Genomic DNA, 12,242 nt, shown 5'->3' with positions numbered 1-12,242 from the left:
GTGGGGGGTGCCTCAGTTAGCAAACCGAAGCTCAGCAAGGCGATCTCTCCTCAGCCTCCGGGTGGAAGAAGGACTGAAATTCTGTGGCTCCAGGGTTTCGATTATCGGGCGTCAGCGAGTTAGTTTCTTCTTGCATACTTTTAATTCGGTTTTAGAATCTGTGAGTGTATGCATAGTTGTCCCAGAGGTTTACATACATCATATTTCCCAGGAGTTCCGTTTGTGCTTCAAGGATGTACTTCATATTATGGTGTCTGACGTCCCTGGGGTTACATCCGGGCCCTTTTGGTTAGGCGTGAGTGACAAATCTGATTCATGTTCCGAGTCTGATTGATTTACGTCACTATGCGTTTGCTTAGGTGAGCTCTGTTCATAACAGCCGAGGGACGCAGCTGCCTCCACTGCTTTTTGACGGTCGTTTAAAATCTCCAGAGGGGATGGACTAGTGTGCCTTGTAGTGTTTCTGCTGTTAGTTTTTCTTTAAGGTTTAGTTGGTGTTTTTCAAGGTTAATTAGTTTCTCGTTGGGATGTTGCTTGTCCATCCAGTTCCAAACCTCCTCCGCCAAGTTAAAAAACTGTGTGCCTGTTGTGGTTATTATTCGGAGTTTGGCCGGGAATAGCATCCCGTATTGGACCCCTAAATTTCTGAGTCTCTGTTTAGCCTCCCTGAAAGAAGCCCTCTGCCTTAACACTTCTCGCGAAAAGTCGGGGAAGATCCGAATCACTTGGTTGTCCAGTAAGCAGTCTCCCTTTTTCCTACTTTGGGTGAGTAAATGGTCTCTGTCTTTATAGTGCAATAGTTTGGCCACCACCGGTCTAGCAGGAACGCCCGGCGGAGGAGGACGTGCTGGGACTATATGTGCTCTTTCCACTGCAAACAATTCGGACAGTCCCTCGTTCTCTATATTTTCCTTCAGCCATTTTTCAAGGAAGTCAACCATGCTGTTTCCTTCGATTTTCTCCGGTAGTCCCATGATTCTGATGTTATTTCTTCTCGATCTGTTTTCTGCATCTTCCGCCCTCAGTTCCAAGTCTTTTATTCGTTTCTCCATTTGTCCTGTTGCTTTGGAAGCGCCTTGGAGCTCTGGTCCCAGTTCATTCAGCAGTTTTTCTGTCGAGGTCACTCTTTCTGCTAGGCGCCGGTGAACGTCTCTGAGTACTGTAAGGTCCGACGCGAGGGAGTCTATTTTCATCTCAAGAGCGTTTCTGGAGGCCGCGATAGCCTGTATTACATCTTGTAGAGTAGGTTCTTTTGTGGTTCCCCCCTCTGCCGAGGAAGCTCTCCCCATAACCTCCTGTTCTGGGGGTGCATTGTCTGCTATATCCCTAGTATTATCGGTTTCTCGCCTTCTATTTGGTTTGCCCATCTCTGGTGTGGTGCAGCATTTTTGCTGGTGATCACTTGATAGTGTAAAGGTAGTATGGAGCCGATGATAGTGTTTACCTGTTTTTCCAAAATTTGCTGGATGGGCCCACCTGGGTCCGGCACCTGGGGGGTGGAGGCCTGTCTTTTATTGAGCCAAATGTCTTAGATTATTAAACTGGATTTGCGAATAATCTGTGTTACTTGTCTGAATTTAGGGATAATGGGTGTGGCCGGGCTGTATTTTTAAGTTACCCCGTCGTCCCTTTCATTATTCGACCGCTAGTCAATTTATCTGTTAGAAATGTCTGATTTGGATATTGTTAGGTCGGTGTCTTCTTAGTGGCTGTTTCTCACTGTTCTGGCTTGGGGAGGCGTCTCTCTGCTCCGGTTCCCCGTATCACTGGTCTGGCCGATTTCTCACCCTTTCTTAAGCGGCCTCACTAGGTTTCAGCCTCGTTACGTCAGGCCCCTTCTCACCTTTGGTTGCTTTCTCGCTATTCGGGTCTCCAGATTACAGTGCCCCGGGCCATCTCCCCCTGGTGAGCCTATCACGGTTTACTGTGTCGGATTGCTGCGCTCTCGATCCCCTCTTGGCGCCAGGCCTCCTCACCTCCTCTTATAACGACACCGCTGTGCCGGGCCGTCTCCTCCAGCGTTGCCCATTGGTCGATTTCTTCCTTCTTTCTACTCGTTCTGGCTCAGTATGGTTCGGTCTAGGTCTCCGTGTTTCTCTCAGTCAGCCGAGGTGCTGCCCTAGGGTGTTTTCCCGGCCACCCAGGTTCCGGAGTGCATGGCCGCCACCATCTTGTCCCCTCGAGTTTTTTTCCGATTTGCATCTAGCCCATTCGTATCGGAGCCCAATTGGCAGTTTCTGGGGGTAAGAAGCCGAACATCGGTAGTCCGGGGGATCACCACGCATTCCGCTCCTTCTGTGCGGAATCTGGAGCCGAATTGATTATTATAGCCCCGGAGGCAAGAAGAGAAAGGCGGGAGCCTCAAAAAGAAGCTGCTACCGCCATTGTGCCAAGCCACGCCCCCCTCCTATGCTTTTTTCTTTATTCATTATATTGCCTCTTCCCTAGCTCAGGTGTAAGCTGATGTCGGTATTGGCACAAAACAAACCCACAATGTTATTATTTGCTGATGACACGCTGTTGATCTTGAATACCCCAAGCGGGTTGCAGAAGCTCCTACATTGTTTTGAAGGATTCTTTCTAACGTGGGTTCTGGAGATCAATACTACCAAAACTAAATTGATGTTGATTAGCCCCTGTAAGCTTAATAGAAAGAATATCATTCTGGGGGGAGTAACCCCTTGAGCTGGTGGACTCTTACTTATTAGAGGGTTTTGTTTATTGAGCGTACGCTCTGGAAACCTAATGTCACTAAAGCTGCTCTTAAATGTAAACAGCTATCAGGGGCACTACTCAAAGAATATTGTGCCTCATTCACTAAAACTATTATGCCAGCACTTCGCATATTTGAGGCCAAGGCTCTAGGGTCCATTGTGCATGTGGCGGATTATGGGTTTTTTCCAGTAGTGAGTTGTTTATTAATGTTGCAAATAAGTTTTTACTAAATTTATCCTCGCTCCTCCTTAGTACCCCTTTGTATCCACTTCACCAGGACACAGGTTTGAGAAGTTTACCTGACAAAGCCTTTTTTTATACTGGTGAAGGCTATGGATTACTCCTGAACTGGTGCATTATGTGAAAGCTCTCCAGGACGTCCGGGCCAATGATCACTCTCATAAAATCTCTTGGCTTGTGAATATTAGAGAGTCACTGCAGCAGCTAGGGATGACAGGCTTGTGGGCATATCCTGCAACTACTCGATTCCCATCTGTATATGCCCTGAAGAGGGTTTGAGAAGTTTAGCTTACAAAGCTAGGTTACGGCCTCTTTCATACTGGTGTACGTCCTGGATTACTCCAGAACTGGTACATTATGTGAAAGCTCTCCAGGACAGTATGGCCAACGATCACTCATGAAATCTCTTGATTTGTGAATGTTAGAGAGTCATTGTGGTGGCTGCGGATGACAGACTTGTGGGCATATCCTGCAACTATTGGATTACCGTCTGTACATGCCCTGAAGTAGGCATGTTGGGCAGCTGTCACAGCTAATGATTTTAGAAAGGCTGAGTCCTCTCCATTGGTTAGTGTTTCCTTGATTTTAAATCTGTGATAAACAGCAAGCTATACTGTGATCAGGTGACTGTTCCTATTGACAGGAAACTATACTTCCAGTTTAGAGTGGGCTCTCTCCCTTTGAGATTGTTTACAACTAAGTGGGCTGGTGGGGCTATTGTTGCATGCCCCATCTGTTCCTCTACAACAGAGAGTGTAGCTTACATACTCTTTGCCTCACCAGCTTAAGCTCACAGTTGTAAAACCTGGCTAGCTACTATTTGCAGAAACCTCGGTACCCGCAGTCATTTTGTAGCTTTCACATTCTAAGGTGTGCTTATAATTTAGCATTTGCTATATCAGTAGCCAAGTTTCTGGGCGCAACGTGGCTGCTTCGTAGAAAGGCATGTATTCCCTCTACCACACCAAGCTGTTACTCTATTTGCTCTGTTTTTATTTAAATGTGTATTGGCTCCTCTCATACTGGCACATTGTGAGCATACTTTTTTCTCCTCTCTTTTAGTGCTGAATTGTGATGTTTTATACTTTTTCACTGTAATTTATGTAATATTCAAGAATTATGAACCTTTAATGTCACAATTGTACTGTTTTAATTATTTATTCTGCATTTTTATATAGTCTTTGAACTTTTATGGCCCGGATGGGTGAAATAAAGTATTTGAATGAATGATGATGCATTGGCATAAAGTGTAGAGGTTAGAGTGCTGTGGTGCACAGTTGAGTGATGCAGTGTAGATTGCAGTGGTGTAAAGTACAGAGCGCAGAGTAGCGTGGCATAGAGTAAATTGTTTTAGAATTGAGTGAAGGGACACATAGGCCCTCATCATGACATTGGCAGTGAATGGCGCTTACCGCCGCGGTGACGGCTGCAAACATACAGCCGCCGTGATGAATATCCGTTCGCCATTTTATGACACACACACACCAAACCAACCGAATACTGCTACATACACGAATCCGCCAGCCCAAATGTCAGTGTTAAATATCGGTACGAACACCCATACCGTTACACCAACAAAACAATGCCCACCACATTATGACCCAGGAATCACCACTGCAGATATTCAATGGCGGTAAACCATTGGCTGCACACACCAGTGTGCTCAGAATGGCCACCCAAATACAAAACAACACAACATTGGCCTAAATGAAAATCAATCATCTGACAATGATACACACACCACACCCACCCACCCACAGCACTATAAAACACACGCCCACATTACCAACAACCCTTTACAAATACTAATAATCGCCACAAGACTAATATGAGGACCACTGAGACAACTACACACACCACAAACACCCATCCATCCGTCACACACCCCACATCCCACACCCCACTACATCACTTAACACCCTCACTACAACACAAACCAGTCAACACCCATGTCCCCACTAAGGCACTCCCGTTACACTGATGAGGAGTTGCGTGTCGTGGTGGAGGAAATATTCAGGGTAGGGCCACAGCTGTTTGGAGCACAGGTACAGCAAATATCCATTGGCAGGAAGATGGAGCTATGGTGGAGAATAGTGGACAAGGTGAATGCATTGGGACAGCATCCAAGAACAAAGGATGACATCAGGAAGTGGTGGAACAACCTAAGAGGGAAGGTACGTTCAGTGGCATCAAGGCACCAGCTCGCCATCCAGAGGACTGGCAGTGAAACCCCACCTCCTCCCCCACAGCTCACAGCATGGGAGGAGCAAGTCTTGTCAATACTGCATCCTGAGGGACTCACTGGAGTAGGCAGAGGACTGGAAACTGCTGAGTCAATATTTACTACTCATCACCCCCCCATACCTGCATGCCATCAAACCCCCTCATCCTTACTCCCGTCACTCCAGTCCATCCCACACACTGCACGTACACACCAGAATAACCCAAATGCCAAGCCCTGCATGCTATACCAATGCATGGACAGCCCTCCCAGCCCTGCATGTACACCCATCACCAAAGCATGCACAGCATGGAGAACTTACAATCCCACAATACATCACCATGCACAAACAAAGGTGGCAGGGCAACAGCAACAATAGAGGGGAAGCTAGGGGTGTTCAGTATGTCACAGACATGAAGTATAATACACCACTTACATCCCCACAGATACCCAAGCCAATCTCAGCGGCAAGGAGGTGCCACGACTATCCAGTTCCCCAACAGAAAATGCACCCAGTGATGATAGTAACTCTGTGCTTCATGATCTGAATGTACTACCTCGCCCATCAGGGACCACTGCTTAGTTGGCCACCCAGCCCACTCACTGTCCACCACAGAGCCTCCCCCATCAGTATCCAACACCACAGCACCCACCCAATGTCCCCACACCCCTGTCCCCAGGACACATCCATCAGCAGTGTGCCCACCTGTACAGGGACCTCAGTCCACACCTCACCCCCAAGACAATCAGGGACCTGGGGTCAGTGGCAGTGGGCACACCATTGAGGGAACAGGGACACTGAGAGGACTGCTGTGCGCCAGGGGGAGAACAGGACCAGGGAACAGACTCTCCAGGAGGCACTCACTAATGTCCTGGGGACTTAACAACAATCCCAGGACAAGATGGGCCGGATCCTTACCAACATGCAAGAGAACAAGAGGCTGCAGCAGGTACACCATCAGGAGATCAGAGAGGATTTGCAGGCCCTCAACACCACCATGGTGTCCATAGCAGGTGTGTTGGCAGATTTGGTCAACATCATGAGAAAATGGACAGCACACGAGCGGGCCCCTACCATTAGCCAGTCCACTTGACCAGCCCACCACTTCTGCTGCAACTAGTGGGCAGGAGGCTCTGCCAAAGGACCCACAGGCCACCAGCACCTCTCCCACTGCAAAAGGTGAACCACCCTGCAATCACTCCCTGTGACCCAGACAGAAGCCAGAAATACTTGCCAAGACCAAGACCACTGTCAGGAAATGAGACCCCCCTGAATGTCTCTCTTGTGTCCTACCCTGTCACCTTGTCCACTTTGAACTGCCTTTTCTTCCCTTCCTATGGCCCCTTGGACACCGGACCTGTGCTACAAACAGACTGGAACAATACCCTGGACTTTTCTCAACCATCACCTCCTTCCATTGCACTTTTTCATCAATTATTTGCACTACAATAAACATCCTTGAACACAACTTGAGTGAACGTGTTTTATGTGATGAAAATGTGCATATATGGAAACAGTCACATCATGTGCAAATGATCTGAAAACTGTGATAGCATACATTTAATGACCTGTATCTGTCTGTAGTCATCAAATCAGTACACAGTTGTTACACCACCAACATCTGCAAAATGAGAAGCCATAGGTGACAGTAAGTAGAGATGCAAAGGAAGTGATTGCCATCCTGCTAAAGCCACACAGAAAACATCAATAATCAGAGGAATGGTCAGTTCCACTGTCTCACCTGTGTGCCATTGGAAGTATTGACGTATAACTGATGTTCAGTTGTCCACATCCTCATCCTCTGCCTCCTCATCCTTACTGTCCTCAGGGTCCACTGCTGCCACAGGGGCCTTTCCAGTCTCCTCCTCCTGCAGATAAGGCACATGTTGTCTCAGGGCCAAGTTGTGCAACATGCAGCATGTCACTACTATCTGGCAGACCTTCTCAGGTGAGTAGCACAGGGATCCCCCTGTTAGATGGAGGCATCTGAACCTGCCCTTCAGGAGGCCGAAGGTCCTTTCAATAATTCTCCTGGATCGCCCATGTGCATAATTTTAATGATTCTCAGCCCCTGTCCTGGCATTCCTCACAGGAGTCAGGAGCCACAATAGGTTTGGGTAGCCAGAGTCACCTGCAAGTATTGAGGGAAAAACATTAGCCTTACACAATGGTATGGGGTTAACACCAGAAGGCATACACTGACATACATTGGGTGGGGAGTCAGGCTCACGAATTAGCCACACCCTGTGCCTCTGTAGTTGTGCCATCACATTTGGGATGCTGTTATTCCTCAGGATGAAGGCGTCATGCACCGACCCCGGATCCTTGGCAGTGACGTGGTCAGCCAGGCACACCATTTGCACATTGAGTGAGTGGAAACTCTTCTGATTCCTGAACATCTGTTCATTCTGGCAGGGGGGTCAAACGCAACAAGTGTACCATCACTCGTCCCAATAATATTGGGTATATCTCTCATTGCATAGAATCCTGCCTTCACAGCGGCCAAATCTTGTACCTGTGGGAAAGCAATGTAGCTGCACATGTGTTTCATGAGGGCAGACAAAACCCTTACCAGTACGATTGAGAACAGTGGCTGTGACATTTCTGCTGCCAAGCCCACTGTCACTTGGAAAGAACCAGTTGCCAGGAAATGGAGCACTGATAGAACCTGCACAAGAGGGGGGATTCCAATGGGATGACGTATAGCTGATATCAGATCAGGCTCCAATTTAGCACACAGCTCTGTGATAGTGGCCCTGTCCAGTCTATAGGTGAGTAATATGTGCCTGTCCTCCAGCGTAGCCAAGTCCACAAGGGGTATGTACACAGGGTCTTGTCTCCTTCTCTGATTCCTCCGCAGTGGTAGGTATCTAAGGGACACAAGACTGAGTAAGGTGTCATAATTTGAACAATGGAACCACCACCTCAGTGTACATAGAGAAGTAATATGATGAGACAATGGGAATGGCAATGTATGTGTAAATTATAAAACGGACGCAGTTCTCATTTATATGAATGTTGTCCAGAGTTGGGTGTCATGGAGGAAGGCGGTCTTGCACCGCCGTGCTATTCCTCATTGTCTAATATGGGGCTCTATGGAGTACAGTGGCCAATGAGGATGTACACCACTGCGGACGTGACCGCCATTTTCTGTCTGTAACCTCACTTGATTCCTGACTTTCACAGGACAACACCTACACTGCGTGTGCTGCTGTGACCTGTGTCTGGATCCTGCCATGGCCCCTGTGACTGAGGAAAGGGCCCCTACCTTTGCATCGGAGGAGTTGGAGCACTTGGTGGACCTTGCACTCCCCAGCAATGTGAAATGAGCATGGAGCCCCCTTCAGAACCAGTGGGCAAGTACCCCACCTCAGAGACTGTGACATTGCATTCCCCAGCAATGTGAAATGGGCATGGAGCCCCCTCCAGAACCAGTGGGCAAGTACCCCACCTCGGAGACTGTGACCTTGCCCTCCCTAGCAATGTGAATTGGGCATGGAGCCCCCTCCAGAACCAGTGGGCAAGTTCCGCAGTTCAGCTGAGGTGCCCCAAACCCCGTTCCCCCTGAGGTGCCTGGCCATTTCCAACATGATGTCCCTGCACAGTGTAGTGAGGATATTGTCAGAGAACAAGTTGGCCTGTGGCCATGTGGGCTTTTTGTACTTTGGACTGGCCATTGGCCCTTTCTGAACATTGACTCATATTTCTCTTGTCACATGGACAATATGGTGGCTGTTGGCATCAAATTACACTATCAGGTCTGGCTAATTGTTGTTCTTCCATTATTATGACATGTGTCCTGTGAGACTGGTTTTCCTCTACAGCTGGTGTGTGTATGGTGTGTGTGTGTATATGGTGTGTGTTGTGCGTGTTTGTCACTCTCCTTTTCCTCCCTCCCTCCCTCCCTTGTGTGCTAGGCGGCTGTACTCGCCGTCGTCATCGGCGTTGGTGTTCCAGGTGGAGCATGGCGTAGATGAGCATCGGGAAGACTTGAAGTTCCAGTTCCATGGCAGCGTTGGTCTTCTCTGTGTCTCTGAAGGTGAGTCTTTTGTCTTCTGTGTTCTGTTTCTGACAGGGTTTGATGGCGTTGGTACCGCCCTGGAAATCGTAGTGGCTTGCTATGTCATAATATGGTGGGCGGTACCTTGTCTTCCGCCTGGCTGTTGATGGCTACCGCTGTAGTCTAGTCAGTGGTGTTAGCACTCTGGTGGTTGGTGTGGTGCATTGGCTGTCTATCGGAGTTATCACCGCCATGGTCATAATTTGGTGGTAATTACTGCCAGCCTGTTGGTATTAACGCCACTTTAAAAGTCACCGCCATTGTCCTAATGACCACAATAGTGAAGTGATACACAGTAGAGTTGAGTGCTGCAGGGTAGTGTGCAGTGGCATAGAGTGATATGGTGCAGAGCAGATTAGAGTGATGTAAAGTGCATTAGCATAGACTGCAGTGGTTAGAGTGAAGTGCAGTAGCATTGAGGGGTGCAGAGAAGAGTGGTGCAAAGTAGATTGTTTTAGAAAAGAGTGAAGTGGAGCAGATTGGAGTGGTACACAGTAGAGGGGTGCAGGGTAGAGTACAGTGGCGATGAGTGGCATACAGTGCGTGGTGGAGAGTAGTTTAGAGTGGACTGGCACATAGTGCAGTGGCTTAGAGTGGAGTGGTAAAGAGTAGAGTGCATTGGTGTAGATTGATGTAGAGTGCGATGACGTAGAGTGCAGTGGTGAAGAGTAGACTAGAGAATTTTAGAGTAAAGTGGAATAGATTGGAGTGGTGCAGAGTAGAGTGGAGTGGTGTAAAATATAGTATCCATGGTATAGTAGCACACTGTTATTACAGAGAATTCATCTTCAATTGAAATGACCCATACATTTGCACAGACATACAGTTTTACTGATGAAGGTATACAGCGCACAAACAATAATGTGTGGAAATGTCATCAGCTAGTATATTGATTTGTTTTGATCGTATTAAAATGTTTGTTTTCACCACACTGCAGAATGCCCCAAAACATGCTTTATTTGGGCTTTCTTAATTATGATATATTCTGAAATATGTACACAGTTCATTTACACATATTTATATTTTGTTGTGTGCTAGGAAAAAAAAAATATTGTACAGCCTTCCTCTAGAATGACCACAATAAATGTATGCATAAATGTGTTGTTTAATAAATTAAGATAAATTTAATTCATTACAATCATTAAAAACATCATAGTAATATGGTGTAAATCAGTGGTTCCCAACCTGTGGTCTGGGGAACCCTGGGGCTCTGTGAAGCCTCCTCAGGCGGTCCATGACTTCTTATAAAATTAAATAATATTAACAGATTAATAAAGTGTGTGTAAATGAAGTGGCTAAATGTACAATTGAAACTGTTAAAACGTACTGTAAATGTAAAGGAATTTTAAATTTTAGGCTAAAAATTAAATTAGTATTCTCAGATTGATTGTTGTGGGAGCAGTGCAGGTGCATCAAACAGAATATAGTATGGATGATGTGTGGCTTCATTTGAACTTAGAAATGCTCTAAACTTCCTATTAAAATGACCATTTTTATTTTTTATTTATATTTGTTTGCAAAATAAATAAAAATTGTCTTTTGTGTGTGTGTTTGATGAATGCTTGCTTCAGTATTTTATGTGTGTTGTTTTGCGGTTAAAGTCATCAACAATGTTTAAGCCGGGATCGCCACCTTACAGTAAAGACTCAGTGAGGGCTCCCCACATTCCAATATTGATTACGTGGGGGACCCTGGGTTCAAGTAATTATAAAGTGGGAGTCCACAGAAGATAAAAGGCTTGGATCAACTGATCTAGAATACTGTATGTTTCAGATACAACATACATCTAGTATTTTGTATAGTCAAAATAACCCCAAGTATACCTCATCAATACAATGAGAATGTGTTAAAAGTAATGGACATCTTACAATCAGCCTGCTGTATAACCATATGGCAAAACAGTAATTTTCTATAGTTCAGTTTTCAATTAATAGTGCTGAGTTATATTTATAAATGTATTATATATATCCAGTCATTCTCATTGCCGATCACTGGATTATCATGCAAGGTCAGCAATACCACCATTTTTTTATTTTAATATCTGACTGATCACTACATGGCAGTAAGGCATGTACAGATCATTCACAAAACCTGTGCAAAAATTGCTAAATTGCTTAACATTAATTCTCACTCTTTTAACTTCCGGACAATTATTATTTGACAGTAGGCATGTACATCCTATTCACAAAACCTGTGCAAAGATTACTAAAGTGCTTACGATTACTTTTCCACCTCTTAACTTCTGATCTGTCACTATGTGGCAGAGGAGCATTTGTGAAACATTCATAAAGCATGTGAAAAAAACTGCTAAAGTGCTTACGAGTAAATCAATCTCTTAGCACACCATACAGACCCAACAATGCATGGCAAAACATCCACAGATCATGTGCAAACACACTAAGGTGTTTACCATAGGTTTGTCCATAATGCACATTATGCATTCTCAGATCAAATAGTTGGTTAGGTTTTCTTAAGAGTAAAAGGAACAAATTATGATAAGATTGAGAATTCTTTTTCCACCCTTGCCAGAAACTTAATGAACTGGCAAGTAAGTGGGATTGACTTGCCAGAAAAGTATAAAATAAGTACTGGTCGGCATGTTCTTATCCCTGCTTTTAACAACAAAAATCTTAGTAAGATTCAGCAAACACATTAAAGGCTTGGACAGACACATCCTTTATGTAATAGTGTTTCTCATGGTTAGCTACAGAGCCAGCAGCTGCTAGTTGGCCATTCCTGTAGCCATTTTGGAGTCCCGTCTTTAGTTGAATAGATTGCAAGTCTCAACTTGAAAAATGAATCCCACATACGTGAAGGAAAGAACATAGTCAAATAAGTCTGTCCAAGTTCTCAAAAGAATTTACAACTCTCAAAGAATGCTTTTTGGCCGTCCATGTTAAAAGAAAGTAGTTTTGTTGAACAATTTAAAAGATGTTTGAGGCAAGCTATAGTTATATGTAGAGGCTTGTGAGACTGTAAACCAAAAGATTTACAATGCTCTTATA

The sequence above is a fragment of the Pleurodeles waltl genome, chromosome 3_1 (genome assembly GCF_031143425.1).
Source record: "Pleurodeles waltl isolate 20211129_DDA chromosome 3_1, aPleWal1.hap1.20221129, whole genome shotgun sequence".
Lineage (NCBI taxonomy): Eukaryota > Metazoa > Chordata > Amphibia > Caudata > Salamandridae > Pleurodeles > Pleurodeles waltl.
This window is presented reverse-complemented; position numbering follows the sequence as displayed.